Below are 11,753 nucleotides of genomic sequence, written 5' to 3'. Positions count from 1 at the left end.
TCTCAGTATGTCCCACAACATAAAATAGAATGAGGAACTTACACTGTGTGATGATGTGTTTGTGCCAGGACACAATCTACAGCAGACACAAAGTTTCCTAGACAACGCTTTATCATGAATGTTTATTTGCCGAATATATCTATGCTGATTCATCCGGTTAACTGCTGGCTTGAGATGCTCCTTATGAGAACAATCTGAAACATTATTTGATAAAAGACACAAGCACATTTTTGGAATAGACTGAAACATCATAAAATATGGGTTTTACATGTACAGTCAAAACAAATTTTATTCATACACCTTGAACATTTGATTAATTAATACAGTTTATTCACTATAGTTTAAAAAAAGGGTAATAAAATATGACAAGATCTCAGAGTTAAACTGTGTCAGAAAAAAATTAATCTTAATTATGTCAGATAACACTTAAGCAAAACATGGTCAGGTCAAAGTGTCTGAATAATTTTTGGTTCCAAATTTTTATCAGTTTTACTGGTAGTCCACTGTATGAAGAATTTTTGGGTATAATATGTCACAGTTTACTTTATTTTGCTATCCTCACTTACATAAATGAACTATAGTGTCCTGCACCCACTAGTAAAAATATATCAAAAATATCAAAAATGTCTGAATAATTTTCGGTTTGACTGTATCTAGTTAAATCTAATTTAATCTTTAAAATAATAAATTAAAATAAAATTTTAACTATTTACTTTGAATATTAATAAATATTGTAAATAAACATTAATAATATGTTAATATTTAAGTATGTTATTAAATATTAATATATCCATATACTAAATGTGTAAAATATTAAATCTTTTTTATAAATAATTAATTTATATTAGTATTTAATTAATTAATTTTTAATATAGATTAATGTTAAGTTAGATTAATATTAAAAATATAATTTATGTTATTTACTTAGTCAATATAAATGCACAATTAACAGATTTTTAAAAAATATTATTTTGTTGATGTATGCTTTCCCCATAACTGCATTAGTACAATGGTAACAGTGTTATTATCGTTAATTAAAACCATAAAAGATCTTTTTCATTACTTGAAATAAAATAAACATAATATTTAAATATAAAAATTCTACAACTTATTTTATTTCAGCATTCTCATTTTTATTCCATTTAAGTTCCGTTTAAGTACTAAAAAAAAAAAAAAAAAAAAAATGACAAAACAAAATAAAACTAAAATTAAACAGAAAATATAAAAATAAAATTTAATTCAAAATATTAACAAAAACTATAACAATAATATATCAATGAATCTTAAATAACATTATAAAATATGTTGTTCACTGAGTACCATGCAAAAAGTGGTATTAACATCATAGTACTTTTTTTTTTTTTTGTAAGTTTTTTTATATTTTTATACTGATTTATTAGCAGTTTTCTTTTGTAATCATCTCAAAGCAACTAAAAGTTTGAGGTCATGGCTTCCCAGTAAATAATCATTTTAAACAAACAGACTGCAGAGATTTCTGTGGATGTGCGACATCTGCTTCATCTTATCTTCTGATAAGAAATACAAACACTTTCTGAGCCGTCACGAGATGATAGCACTACTAGAAAGTCTAGTTAATAGAAGGCAGCTTTCCTCATGAACCGTTTCGAGTCAGAGGCATGTCAAAGGGTAGAAGATCCACAGCTGTAGCAGATGGAGTGAATAACCAATTGTAATGTGCAAATGGGAAGAACTGACCTTGTCATTCTCGAGGGGCTTTGCAGTCCATTTATTCAACAGAGGATGCATTCACTAAAATGAAGAAATAATTTGATTCTAAAGGGGAAACAAAACAATCTCATCAGCAATTGAATCCATTTTAAATCTCAAATCACTTTGTCACATCACCACACACAGAAAAGTAATAGTGGGTGAAGGTCAACAATACATCAGGGACTCATCTATGAAATCTGAAGACTGCAAGACCATCAAGAAGCACCATTCCTACACCACAATATCTTTGGATTTTATTGACATTGATGCATGTCATGACCATAGGTGGCACAACATTTCTATAAAAAGCACACTTCTCCCCACAGGAGGAGGACACAGTCACAAGGAACATTTTTTCTGTACCATTCCCAATACATAAAATATGTTTTTTGAGAGATTAGACAAACGAAATCTAAATCACAGAACAGATACAGCCCACACCCTGTCTATTAAAAAGATATGGAGACTCCATTAATGAAAATTCGACCAATGACTGAAAAAAATTATTTTGGGTTGGTTGCTTATTTTCTTTCTCTGATGATAAAAACTAGACAAAATTGAAAATAAATAAATAAAATAAAAAGAGCTCTGGGTCACATCTCACAGCAATTCGTACGTATTTTACGAGGTGGCTAATTCGTATGACCTCACTCGCACGAATTCGTTAGTTCACCCAAAAATGAAAATAATGTCATTTATTACTCACCCTCATGCCGTTCCTCACCCGTAAGACCTTCGTTCATCTTCGGAACACAAATTAAGATATTTTTGTTGAAATCCGATGGCTCAGTGAGGCCTCCATAGCCAGCAATGACATTTCCTCTCTCAAGATCCATTAATGTACTAAAAACATATTTAAATCAGTTCATTTGAGCACAGTGGTTCAATATTAATATTATAAAGTGACGAGAATATTTTTGGTGCTCCAAAAAAACAAAATAACGACTTATATAGACATGGCCGATTTCAAAACACTGCTTCATGAAGCTTCGGAGCGTTATGAATCTTTTGTGTCGAATCATGATTCAGATCGCGTGTCAAACTGCTGAAATCACGTGACTTTGGCGCTCCAAACCGCTGATTCGGCACGCTGATTCATAACGCTCCGAAGCTTCATGAAGCAGTGTTTTGAAATCGGCCATCTCTATATAAGTTGTTATTTTGTTTTTTTGGCGCACCAAAAATATTCTCGTCGCTTTATAATATTAATATTGAGCCACTGTACTCACATGAACTGATTTAAATATGTTTTTAGTACATTAATGGATCTTGAGAGAGGAAATGTCATTGCTGGCTATGCAGGCCTCACTGAGCCATCGGATTTCAACAAAAATATCTTAATTTGTGTTCCGAAGATTAACAAAGGTCTTATGGGTGTGGAACGACATGAGGGTGAGTAATTAATGACATTATTTTAATTTTTGTGTGAACTAACCCTTACAACATTTTTTGTTAACTGAAATAAAGCTGAAAAAAGCTGAAATAAAATAAAATATAAATATGAGATGAAACACTTAATAAATAAAAACTAAACTAAAATTAAAACTAAAATAAAAAATAATTAAACCAAAATAGTAAATAGTAAATATTTAGTATTTAAAAGTACTAAATATAAGGATTTAGTTTTTTTTTTTAAAGTAATAAAGCATTAATATATATATATATATATTTTTTTTTTTTTGTTTAAATATAGCTACTAAAAATTAAACTAAAATAAAAATGAAAAATAATATATATATAAAACATAGTTTATTTAAAAAACATTCGTAAACCATCTTTTTTTTTTTTCCAAATCCATTGCTTGGAAAATCTCTCTTTTTTTTTTTTAAAGAAGTAAATGATATAAAGAATGAAGATCACAGAATGAGATTTATGTGGAATGTATCAACAAAGAATAGACCGTCTTCCTCTTATCGCTTGTGACTCATCCCTAATTGAGATTTAAATTGCACAGGACGTAACTCCCATGACTTATACCGGAAAGAGATTAAATAAATTCTGTGGTGAAATGCTGGGCTCTGACGCTTGAGCACCTTATCAGTGTTGGACTCTTTCTTTCTAAAATAGATTTCCCAATAAGACTTTTATTGTAGTTCAGATCAAAACAGTCTGTCCTCATCTTTGAATGTGTGTATAAAACATGTTCCTCATAAGTGAAGACAACACAATCATACTGCATGTATCCTGTAGGGGCTTTTTTTTTTTTTTTTGGTACACAGTCACAACATCACACATCACTGGTTTTGTTTTTGTTTGATGAAACTCTCACTTTATTACAGTGACCGGGAGGGGACATGTTCGGTTCGCTTAGTTTTGTCTTGGCCACGACATAATTTGTGGGAACGTCATATTAACTCGTGGGGGAACGTGATAATAATAAGTCGTAGCCACAAGATCATTTTGTCGAGGTAACGACATCCTTATGTCGTGGCCACACGATGTAAAGTCGTGGTCTCGAGGTATATTTTTCTTGTTTATGTTGAGGGAACAACATCTATTTTTCATGGCCACAAGTTAATTGTGTAAACAACCTGCGCGACCATAGCAACCTGGAATTATCAGAAATGGATAGGCCTATAAATATATGTATTTGAAAAGCAAGGCTCCGTTCTGCTTAGGGATGTTTTTTATTGTGAAAAGTGCTATAGAAATACATTTGAATAGAATTTAAAGGTGCAGTGTGTCAATTTTAGCGGCATCTAGCCTTGAGGTAGCAAACTGAAATATAGGCAAGCTTTCAATTTAATACATCCTTGCTTAATAATAATAATAATAATAATAATAATAATAATAATAAATGTTACTGACCCCCAAATTTTGAATGGTAGTGTAACAGTTAGTGTAACAGCCTAATATTTCAGATCAGGAATAAAATCTGACAACAAATTATGTTATCATAAATTGTGTTTCTGGACTTCAAATCACAAAAAATATTAACATGTTCCCACGAGTTAATATGTCGTGGCCAAAACAAAACAAAGTGAACCAAACATATACCCTCCCGGTCAAGCACTTTATAAACACAACACAAACATTCATAATCAGACACTTGACAGAGCATCAGTAATGACTTCCTGAACTTAAGATTTAACAATTTATTTTAAATTGGTTTCTTTTGCAATGAGAGTTTTATAATCATGTCACTTGAATAGTTCATAACATTGTACACAAAGTAATGCGTATTAATTAATGCTTTAAAGATGTTGTTTGTTGATGGTTCATACTCACCCTGATCAGGTCCAAACCCGTGCTGTTATTTATTTATTTATTTAATTCCTGTGGAACACAGAAAAAGGGACAAATGGCTAATAGTGACAATGATGGTCGCAGACTGAATAAAAAACCCACCATAAAATAGTTCATATGACTATAGTTTATATGACTATGTGCTATATTTCTAACTCAAATGAGGAACAGGCTGATTTTTAAGTCATTATTCACAGATCATCTTCCCCTCTTGCTGAAGCTCAGGAAGATACAAAATGCACACAAAAAAAAAAATGACTGTAAAAAAACGAAACAAATTTACACAGTAAAATACTGTTTTTTACAGTTATTTTATCAGACTATTGATTGAAAAATATATTTTGTGAAGTCCAGAAACACAATTTATGATAACATAATTTGTTGTCAGATTTTATTCCTGATCTGAAATATTATGAAATATTATCAGCAAGAATTTTTTTACTATTATTATTAAGCAAGGATGTATTAAATTGACAAAAAATGACAGTTATGACATTTATGTTACAATTTCCATTTCAAATAATGAAAAAATGCTTCACGGTTTACACAAAAATATCAAGTAGCACAACTGTTTTCCGTATTGATAATAATAATAATAATAATAATAAATGTATCCCAGCAATAAATTACATTTGAAAATTAGAATAGAAAACATGTATTTTAAATTGTAATAATATTTCACAATATTACTGTATTTACTGTATTTTTTGATCTGATAAATGCAGAGAGACTTCTTTCAAAAACATTTTAAAAATCTTACCGACCCCCAAAAATTTTGGTCTAAAGATTTTTCAAAATTTACTCCAAAATATCAAATCTGCTTTATTTTCATCTGTTTAAAATTTAAATTCAATTCAAATGTATTTCTCTAGCATTTTTTTTTACAATAAAAACATTCCCAAGCAGCTTTACAAAGAACAGAGCCTTGCCTTTCAAATACTTATATTTATACACAAAGCAATTGTGGTTAGTGAGGAGGCGAAAGCTTCTTTTTATAGACATCATTTTCCAGGGGGAGCGTTTCGGGTCTCATTATATGAACTGGAGGCTGTGGTCAGGAAGACCAACTACACAGAGAGGGAGGGTCAGCTCCTTAGCACGGGACATTACAGATGAAACCGGTATTTAAAACCAAGACAGAGAAAGGTACACAAACATTAGTTTAAACACAGGCGGTAGAGATATGGAACATGTGGGGACTGAATGAGAAAAGGAGTGAGCCAATGAGAGAAGTAGATATGGGGTGAGGACTGACGACACATCCCCGGGATAAACCTCATGCATCGGCTGCTCTGTTTACAGTATACAGAGAAACAGACTCACAGTATGTCATTACACTGCGATACACACAGGCTAAGGCTCACACGCACATGTTCTATGTTATATGGGGACTATCCATAATGATTTTATACTGTACAAACTGTATATTCTATCCCCTAAACCTACCCTTTACAGAAAACTTTCAAAATACATAATTTAGTATGATTTATAAACTGTTTTCCTCATGGGGACCAAAAAAAGTCATCTCAAGGTCAGAGATTTCTGGTATTGCCATCCTTGTCCCTAGGAATACCTGGACCACACACACACACACACACACACACACACACACACACACACACACACAGAGAGAGAGAGAGAGATGCTCCTCGATTCATACACAACACTGACAATTAAAGAATGCAAGCTTATACACATTAAAATGTATTTAGTTCAGGCTAACAATCTATTTAAAGTCACCCTTTACAAAAAAAAATGTACCATTATAATCATAATTTTCATCAAAATAAAATAAATGTAATAAATGTATTATACACTCTAAAAAATTACTGTAAAAAACAAAACAAATTTACACAGTAAAATACAGTTTTTCATTAAAACAGTAATATATTATAAAACATGTATTCTGGGTCTATAGGCCTATAGGCTACTTTCTCGAAAACGACAAATAATATTACCCAGGATGCATTGTAATACACAGAAGTAATATACTGTAAAAAACAATGCATTCTGGGTAATATTTGTTGTTTTCGAGAAAGTAGCCTGTAGGTTACCTACTCGAAAATGACTAATAATATTACCCAGAATGCATTGTTTTTTTTATTGTTTCAATGGAAAACGGTATTTTACTGTGTAAATTTGTTTAGTTTTTAACTGTAAACTGTAACTGTAAAAATGCATTCTGGGTAATATTATTAGTCATTTTCGAGAAAATAGTTTACTTTCTCGAAAACGCATTGCATTTGCATTGTTTTTACAGTATATTACTTCTGTATATTACAATGCATCCTGGGTAATATTATTTGTCATTTTCGAGAAAGTAGTCTGTAGGCCTCTTTTCTTAAAATGACAAATATTACCCAGAATACATTTTTTATGGTGTATTACTGTTTCAATGAAAAACAGTATTTTACTGTGCAAATTTGTTTCTTTTTTTTACAGTTATTTTACTACTATACTACTATTTTCTATAAACCAAAAACTAAATAACAAATAACAATATTATATTGTATTATGTTATATTTTCACCAAAATACTACTCACTAAAATAGTTAAAAATAGTAATTACTAAAAATTTTAAAAATTATATTTTATATATATATATATATACACAGTGCCCTCCACAATTATTGGCACCCTTAGTAAATATGAGCAAAGGCGGCTATGAAAATAAATCAGCATTGTTTATCCTTTTGATCTTTCATTCAAAAAAATCACAAAATTCTAACCTTTCATTGAAGTAAAACAAAAGAAAATAGGGGGAAAAGCTCGTTATGAAATAAATGTTTTTCTCTAGTTCACGTTGGCCACAATTATTGGCACCCAATAATTGCAACGTCCTTTTCCCAAGATAACAGCTCTGAATCTTCTTCTATTCTTCTATCTATTCTAGCCTGGTGAGTTTGGAGAACACCTGACAAGAGATCAGAGACCATTCCTTCATACAGAATCTCTCCAGATCCTTCAGATTCCCAGCTCCATGTTGGTGCTTCTTCTCTTCAGTTCACGCCACTCATTTTCTTTAGGGTTCAGGTCAGGGGACTGGGATGGCCATGGCAGAAGCTTCATTTTGTGCTCAGTGACACATTTTTGTGTTGGTTTTGATGTTTGTTTAGGATCATTGTCCTGATGGAAGATCCAATCACGGCCCATTATAAGATTTCTAGCAGAAGTGGTCAGGTTTTGATTTTTATCTGTTAGTATTTCATAGAATCCATGATGCCATGTATCTGAACAAGATGTCCAGGACCTCCAGCAGAAAAACATGCCCACAACATTAAAGATCCAGCAGTATATTTAACCGTGGGCATGGGGTACTTTTTATCCATGTGTGCACCAAACCCTTCTGGTGGGTTTGCTGCCAAAAAGCTATTTTTTTAGTTTCATCTGACCATAGAAGCAGGTCCCTTTTGAAGTTCCAGTCTTGTCTGACAACTAAATATGCTGGAGATTGTTTCTGGATGAGAGCAGAGGATTTTTCTTGAAACCCTCCCAAACAACCTGTGGGGATGTAGGTGCTGTTTGATGATTTTATTTAGGCTTTCTGAGACTCAACTAATCTCTGCAATTCTCCAGCTGTGATCCTTGGAGAGTCTTTGTCCACTCAAACTTTTCTCATCACCGCGCATTAGGGTGATTTAGACACACGTCCTCTTCCAGGCAGATTTGTAACATTTTTAGTTGACTGGAACTTCTTAATTATTGCCCTGATGGTGGAAATGGGGATTTTCAATACATTAGCTTTTTTCTTATAGCCATTTCCTATTTTGTAAAGCTCAACAATTTTTTTGCTGCACATCAGAACTATATTCTTTGGTTTTTCTCATTGTGATGAATGATTAAGGGAATTTGGCCTTTGTATTTACACATATTTGTACTCCTGTGGAACAGGAAGTCATGGCTGGACAATTTCATGCTCCTAGTCACCCTGGTGTGCTAAAAATTGTAAATGTGAATGGGAATATACTTCAGAGATATTTTACTCATTAAAATTTCTAGGTGTGCCAATAATTGTGGCCAACATGTATTGGAGTAAAACATTTATTTCACAATGTGAGTTTCCCCCCACTTTCAATTGTTTTACTTCGATGAAAGGTTAGAATTTTGTGAATTTTTTGAATGAAAGAGCAAAAGGATAAACAATGCAGATTTATTTTCACAGCCGCCTTTGCTCATATTTACTAAGGGTGCCAATATTTGTGGAGGGCACTGTATATATATATTTATATATATATATACACATATATATATATACACTATATTGCCAAAAGTATTGGGACACCCCTCTAAATCATTGAATTCAGGTGTTCCAATCACTTCCATGGCCACAGGTGTATAAAATCAAGCACCTAGGCATGCAGACTGCTTCTACAAACATTTGTGAAAGAATGGGTCACTCTCAGGAGCTCAGTGAATTCAAGTGTGGTACCGTGATAGGTTGCCACCTGTGCAATAAGTCCATTCGTGAAATTTCCTAACTACTAAATATTCCACGGTCAATTGTTAGTGGTATCATAATAAAGTGGAAGCAATTGGGAACAACAGCAACGTATCTATATGCAAATATGTGTAAAAAAGAATGGGTTTCCATGGCCGAGCAGCTGCATCCAAGCCTTACATCACCAAGTGCGATGCAAAGCGTCGGATGCGGTGGTGTAAAGCACGCTGTCACTGGACTCTAGAGCAGTGGAGACGTGTTTTCTGGAGTGACGAATCACGCTTCTCTGTCTGGCAATCTGATAGACGAGTCTGGGTTTGGGGGTTGCCAGGAGAACGGTACTTGCCTGACTGCATTGTGCCAAGTGTAAAGTTTGGTGGAGGGGGGATTATGGTGTGGGGTTGTTTTTCAGGGGTTGGGCTTGGCCCCTTAGTTCCAGTGAAAGGAACTCTTAATGCTTCAGCATACCAAGACATTTTGGACAATTTCATGCTCCTAACTTTGTGGAAGTTTGGGGATGGCCCCTTCCTGTTCCAACATGACTGCGCACCAGTGCACAAAGCAAGGTCCATAAAGACATGGATGAGCGAGTTTGGTGTGGAGGAACGTGACTGGCTTGCACAGAGTCATGACCTCAACCCGACAGAACACCTTTGGGATGAATTAGAGCGAAGAATGAAGAATGGTCAAAAATTCCCATAAACACACTCCTAAACCTTGTGGAAAGCCTTCCCATAAGAGTTGAGGCTGTTATAGCTGCAAAGCGTGGGCCAACTCCATATTAAACCCTACGGATTAAGAATGGGATGTCATTAAAGTTGATGTGCATGTAAAGGCAGGCGTCCCAAAACTTTTGGCAATATAGTGTATATACTTAAGATGTTTCTTATGCTCACAAATGCTGCATTTATTGCATTTATTTATTTTATTTGCATTATTTTATAAAAAAAATACTATAAAACCAAAGGTAATAAAAAAATACTATGAATGGCATCTAAAGTTATAATATTATTATAAGTAACATCAGTAACAATAGCTGTAGTAACATCATTAGTATTTTAGTATAACAGGTATTTTGGTTGAAACTATAGTTAACATGGTACATTTTTGTAAGAGATATAATGTCTAAAATATCATGATCACTGTCAACTTACAGTTTGTAAATACCAGCAGGAATAATCATAGAACATTGACATTGTTATTTGTCTAAACTGGTCATACCCTGCAGATATTTGTGGTTTCTACTTCCCAACCTCAGTATATGAAGTCAAGCTTACCAAATCTTATCAGACTAAACCTTCAATTTAGAGCATTATGACAGAAACAAGCACTCCTATCAATCATGCAGCTGCCTTTGCTCTACAACAGAAAACAGCAGATGTGACAACATGAGATTTTTGGTGCCTCAGCAAACCACAGGCCCACAGGAAAAACAAGGGTTATTACCTATAAGTGGCTTTTACATTCACTAAAATAGCTGTTTAATGATATGTTTAATGAATGTTGTGTTTGTGAGACAGACACGTTACCTGGAATAGACACGTTTCTATTACACAAGCACCTGTAGGGACATTTATGTCAACACTTCTCATTTGTTTTTGACTAATAGAAGGATTTCCATTTTAACATAAGTACATAAGCTAAGAACAATCTCTCCCTCTCTCAAAAACCAACAAACATGCACATCTTGTACCTGTAACCTGATTCCTGATACAGAGAAGAGAGAGAGACAGAGAAAGAGAGATAAATGGGAAGTGTCTGTCATTTATGGCATCTGAACATTTGTGTGTGTGTGTGTGTGTGTGTGACGCAACGTGAAGGTCAAGTGGACCTTCAAGTGGACCTTTATGTGAAGATTGTTTTAGGTTCACTTAAATTAAAAGTTATTTTTTTAAAGCATAATAAGTGCTGAAATTGATAGCTTTCAGTTATACTGTAATGTTGAATGCCTATAATTAATGTTTTTTGTTTGTTTGTTTGTTTGTTTTTAAATCAATTTCATAGAGACATCAATACCAGTATTAGTATCAGTGATACTGGCATTCATTCATAAAAAGATGCCATTAAACAAATATTTAAATATACTGTCTTTAAGTTGTTTCTGCATTAATTTGGAGAGTAACTAAAATTATTACAATATAAAATATTAAAAACGTTATTAAATGTTTTTAATCACGATTACAGAAAAATGTGATTAATTAGTTAATTTTTTTAATCGATTGACAGCACTAATTATATATATATATATATATATTCAGACGTTTTTGATATTTTTGGTATATTTTTACTAGTGGGTGCAGGACACTATAATTCATTTATGTAAGTGAGGATAGCAAAA

Source organism: Ctenopharyngodon idella, chromosome 23 (assembly GCF_019924925.1).
Source record: "Ctenopharyngodon idella isolate HZGC_01 chromosome 23, HZGC01, whole genome shotgun sequence".
Taxonomy (NCBI): domain Eukaryota; kingdom Metazoa; phylum Chordata; class Actinopteri; order Cypriniformes; family Xenocyprididae; genus Ctenopharyngodon; species Ctenopharyngodon idella.
This window is presented reverse-complemented; position numbering follows the sequence as displayed.